Below are 6,365 nucleotides of genomic sequence, written 5' to 3' on the forward strand. Positions count from 1 at the left end.
ATGAAAGATTACTGCTCGAGAGGCGAAATATAAAATCTAGAGGAAGAGCTTTGGGTCTCACCATGACGGGCTCAGACATAGTGACCTACACTAATAGATTTAGTGACCTAGCGGTATAATGCCCCGAAATGGTTACCCCGGAGAGCAAGAAGATAGAGAGGTACATCTGGGGATTATCTTCCCAGATTCAAGCAAGTGTTTTAGCCTCCAAATCAACTACTTTCGATAGCGCCGACCAATTGGCACAGAGTCTTATGGACCATGGGGTTCACCAAGGAATAATGACCCCCATTCCTGAGCCAACAAAAGAGGGCAACAATAAGAGGAAATATGGGAACAAGAAGAAAGGACAGCCAAGACAAGAGGTTTCGAAAAGACAACAAATTGTAGCTGTTCATGTTGTTACAACACCTGGAATGCCAACGCCAGCACGACAATATGCGGGGAATCGCCCAAAATGCAATAACTGTAACTTCCATCATTATTGAGCATGCCGAGAGTTACACTGTAGAAATTGCAACAGAAAGGGGCACACTGCCCGTTTCTGTAGGGCACCAGCACAACCCCTTAACCAAGTCCCCGATATTGGAGTAGACCCGACTTGTTACCAGTGCGGTGAAGTTGGACACTTCAAGAGGGATTGCCCAATAAGTAAGAATGTTGGCGGGGATGGAAGAGTATTGATCATTACCGCAGGAGAGACTGTCCCGAAACCCCTGTGAACAGTGGTATGTTTTCCCAATGAAAATATTTTTTAAACTTAAGACTTTTTATAAATAACTATAAATAATTGAACAAAATACATCATTCATAAAAGAAACTAAAAACCCTTTGCAGGTAAGCTATGATGGCTTAGTGTATACATTAGGGTCAATTATAATTATGATTTGTAGGCCTAGAGTGAGTAATTCTGCCTTATTTCTTGTTGCTTGTTTGGTTGTGGATTTAGGGCAAAATTGCTCATTCAACTGTCTTTCCAATCTTAATTATACATGACTTGTATACATCAAGCGATTATAGAGAGATCTGTTAGGGATTATCTTATGAAAATTAATCAGTCTCGAATATCAGAACACTCATACAGCTAGTACTCGCTTAATGCAATACAAATTGTTCACAGTAATAATAACAAGGATAAAAACGGAGGGCACTGAAAACACATACATAGAATAGTACGTCATTCTATTCGACTTAACAAGCTGTCACGATAAGAAGTTTCGATGTCGTCTTTACAAATATATTGATTTGGTCCATACCATACCAATTTCTTGTGCTACATAAAGACGCTTCGCTTTAATCATCTGTCTAACAAAATCCTTTCAATCTATAACAACAAACTTGACACGAACCTTCGTATCATTTCTTGTTTCAAAAATCAGAATTACCCATGCGAGGGGTACCACGTCTTTCTAGTTTACTCCATAGACAAGGAGCTTGAAGGGAGACACGGAAGATATTCTGAAAATCTCCATTTCTTCCACAGTATTTCAATAGATCTCCTACGAACGCAACTTATACAGCAAGTCAAGTTCAAGCACAGAGGCTATGGACAAATACGGTTAACCTACCACTGTTAAGTATATACGCGAGAGTGGTATATAATTAAGATTCTATAGACCTAGGATGTGTGTTTCCGCCCTATCTCTTGTTCCTTGTTTTGTTGTGGACCTGGGACAGAGTCGCACATCTGACCATCTTACTAATCTTAATTATATACGACTTATATACAAGAGATGATGATGGATGAACCAAGTATGATTCTTACCATGAACTTCAGGACAAAGCTATCTAGAACTACGAGTAGACATCCTACCAGTTGGATAAACGTAGTCAAGCAAGCCAAACCCGCACACTCTCTACCATTTAGAACAGAAGATCAGATAGAACCAAAGTACCCATCTTTTTCCCAAATTCATGAGTAAGCACTTAGAATTTTGAATTGCGGGACAATTTCCCTTTAACGGGAGGATAATGTGACAAACCAAAAATTTTATTCTTGAAAAATTTCTGTTTGGTCAAACTCATTCCTTCCAATATTCTAAAATTTTGATGGGTTATAAGTATTGAAGCCTAGTTAAATAGGTGTGTTATTGTTTGGAAGAGAAAACCAAAAGGAATTGAGAAGCTTCGCATGGCCGCAAACAACTTCGGACCGTGAACCCTCAGTTCACGTCCGTGAACGAGGCTTCAGCCGTAAACAAATCTTCGGCCACAAACGAAGCTCTAGTCGTGAACGAAGCTTCGGCCGTGAACCATTTGCCGACTTCGGACCGTAAACCCCTCCTGGCCGTGAACCCTCGCATATATATATATATATATATATATATATATATATATATATATATATATATATATATATATATATATATATATATATATATATATATATATATATATATATATGTTTCAGCTAGTTTTTACTTCATTTCTTCACTTTCACACGAGATTACAACCAATTCTCTCTCAAGTATCATCTTCCAAACCTTCAAATCTTCTTAGATTATTGTATGGATCTTTAAGGTATTCTTCATTCCTTCAAGAACACCAAGAACACACACGAATCTCCAGCCTAAAACATTTGAATCCTCATCATCCTTTAAGAACAGCTGGCCGTAAACTCAAGAACACTTGGTGCTCTTGGGCCGTGAACCCTCCTTAGGGCCGTAAACACCTGCAGGTGACTGTGAACTTGATGGGTTTTGAGCATTCTGTGACAACCCGAAATTTCTATCTTGTAAAGCCATTCAATTGAATCAAAAGTCAGACTTGTTTCTGCTATCTTCTAGCATTGTTAAGGGTCTGTTTTTTGTGTTCTAAGCCTAGTACATTAAAGGATTGGGTGTTAGGAAGTATCTACTAGAGTTCATTATGTAAAATTCAAGCCCGAAAACTCCATGACATGGAGTTTACTGCCACAAACTAGAGTTTACGGCTGTAAACTCTTATTGGTCGTGAACTCTTCTCCTTAAGTATGATTTTCCTTCATTTTTCTTCACTTCTCACATCTCCAAATCAAGAGCTCTCATTTCTCTCTCAAGTATCATCAAGATCACTTCCATTTCTCGACAAAGTTGTAAGTGATTCTTTCTTTATTAGTTGATATCCTTCTTGATCTAGTAAAACCCTATGATTTCATCGGTGAATTCATCTCTTTTGGGTTAGATCTTCAAATCATCAAGAACACCAAGAACACACACTAGTTCTTGAATTACAACCAAAAATTAACCACTTTAGCATGAACATCAAGATTTTACGGCCGTAAACTCTCCCTTAGGTCGTAAACCCTTCTTAAGATCATGATTTTGGCCGTGAACCTTCTTAAGAGCAAGATTAGGAACGCAAAAACTTCATAGACGCAAGTTAGGGCTGCAAACCTTTCTCAAGATTAAGTACTTTGGCCGTAAACACACCTTTGGCTGTAAACACTTAAGGTGTGGCCGTGAACTCCCTTAAACCAATCATATGTGATTAATACACTCCATTGTGAGTGATTCCTAGTTCCTAGGGATGTTTCCAAAACATGATTAGTTGTTATGTACACTAATTATATACATAAATGTGTTATTATGTGCTTATTAGGATCTGTTTGTGCTCGGGACTTCACTTGACACTTAGCATCCTATATCGATCTTACATTCGAATCACTCACTGTAGATGAGTTCATACCCTGAACTTATCTTTTAAATGATTTTAAATGATTTTATGGGGGGGGGGGAATACAAGTAGAAAACATTATAGTTATTGTATCAATCACATGTGATTAATAACTATCAAACAAGTGGATTTCTTATACTTCAAAACTGTGTTATCAAACAAACTATTTCAAAACATTTTATAAACTGACATCAAGTCATATAACCATTCAAATGGTTAAAACTCTTTTATATGCTAAACTATTTATCAAAGTCTTTTAAACTTATATATTGTCAAAATCATGTCTATATAGATATAGTTATATAAATAAGGTTGAAAGGGCTTAGGGCTGATAACTCGCTTTATTTTACAGTTCCTTGTTTGGTTGTGGACTTAGAGTATCGGTTGTTTTTCTGAGTGTCGTTTAAATATTAGATATATATTATGTATATGTGTATAGATATAAAAGTTCTTCCATCAGTTCAATCCCTTTGGGTAGCAAAGGTGTACAAACATGATCAGTCATTCAAACAACAGTACTAGTAAACTATAATAGGTATAGTTTAGAGGATTACTACTCACTATTTCTAGAACAATGAAACATACAAGAATCAGTTCATACATGAGTCAGTTCAAACATAATATAACGAGAAATAGAAAGAACATACTATAACGAGAAACAGAAAGAACATAATATACACTAGAACAGAGAGAGCATACTATACACTAGAACAGAGAGAACATACTATACAAATACAAGCACAATATAACATTAATGTGAGCCACTCCTTCATGGCACGGCAATGTACTGCTGTGTCACGTTTTGTAACCAGAGTCTACTGGAGGGAGAGCGTGAATTTGTGTATAGATCTATACGGGATTGACCATCCTACACCTTGCTACTAGCTACAGTGGGACCTGCAGGTCTACGGGTGACGAATGTCATACCATTTCGACGTTTTTGATCGTCGTGTTTACTAGTCAATCAAGTATGGTTATAATCTCATCACATTTTACCTTAATTAAACAATTGGTTTAAGATAGTTAGTACATCTGTAGTTACTATATACAATACTACGGTACATCGTCATTTTCCCATTACATTCATATTGTGATCTTCTCACATAAACGGTTATGTAAACTATTTTCTAGTAATGATAGTCATACTTGGGAAAACACTCACTTTTACAAAAGAACAAACATACAGAACAGTCGAGTCTTCGTAGAAGACTACATTTCATTATAAGTAGAAAATATAGGATTTTATATGAGATACAAACATTTACATCAAACTTATACAAACATTCACACTAAAATACTTATGAACTCACCAACTTAAATGTTGATCTACTCTTTCAAAATAACTTGTATTCTCAGGTCACCAGTAGACAGGTACCGATGACCAGGTTTTGAGAAGACGGAGCATGTTCAAGACTCGTCTTTTATTTTGATTCCTATTTTGGTGTCTTTCAAACTTTACACAAAACACACTTGTATTAAATTATATTATTAATGCAATGGATGATGTTGTTGCTTGTTTTACTATTATGCATTGTTATGATACTGTACATGACGTCCTCCGCCCCCGAATGTTTCCGCCGTTCTGGTTTGGGGGTGTGACACATTGTAACACTCCTAAGGTGTACATGCAACCCTAGAAACCTTGGATCTATGTTTTCTCTAATATTCATGCAAATAAGAATTTTCGAAGCTTTACATCCTAACTAGCTTGGCATGGGATAGTTGTAATATAAAACTAGTAGAATGACATACCTTTGTAGTTGCTTGGATTCCTTAAGACCTTGTGAGCCTAGCACCCGAAATGTGATGCCTCAAATGTTTCACACAACACCCACAACTCTTGGAATAACTTGAGATATGAATACTTTGATCACAAAATCGGCTAGCCCTCCTTGTCTTGTAATAGTGGCCGACTTTTCTAGCTATGGAGCTCTTTATATAGTGTGCCACATGTAGGGTTACACCATGTAAACCCTAATGTGCATGACTTTTCATTTCCTCCATTATACATGGGTTATAACCTCCATGGATCATCCATGGAGCACCCAATGGGTCCTAGCCCAATCTAGTGAATCATGAACCATACATAAGAATGAATGATTTACAAATCAATCCCCATATATTTAATTAGTTATGGACTTATACACCTTATCCAACAGTCTCCCACTTGGATAAGTCTAATAACTATAGTTACAGGTATGACTTCAGGAATCGACCAGCAATCGTAGCTCTTTCAAAGTCTCGTGGAACTGAGATGATGATGCACCATTTAAGATAAGTGATCATATAATACTTTGTTCTAGATATCAGTCGGACAAATACATGGAACAATGTCGTACATATTGTCTAGCAGTTTGTTTCCCGATTTCCGATTTTTTTGACATAAAACTAAACTGAACACATCAATTTGGTTCTGACCGGGTCCAGTACATGGGTCAAAACAAAATCATCGAGGGGACCAGATATCGCTTCTAATCCTCCAAGGGCAAGAAGGAACAGATAAACTTCGACTCATATACTTGTACTAACCACTTGTTGAATCATACACAAAAGCACGTTTTATAACATCGAGTTACCAATGCATTTTCATACAATCAATGCACAACCAACTCGTAATCAATAACTCATATCTATAGGTTTGAAGACTTATATGATATTACCGTCTCACGATCACTCGAGATAAATTCCATGACGTGATACAAGTGAGCGTG

The sequence above is a fragment of the Lactuca virosa genome, chromosome 4 (assembly GCF_052849685.1).
Source record: "Lactuca virosa cultivar CGN04683 chromosome 4, Lactuca_virosa_CGN04683_v6, whole genome shotgun sequence".
Taxonomy (NCBI): Eukaryota; Viridiplantae; Streptophyta; class Magnoliopsida; order Asterales; family Asteraceae; genus Lactuca; species Lactuca virosa.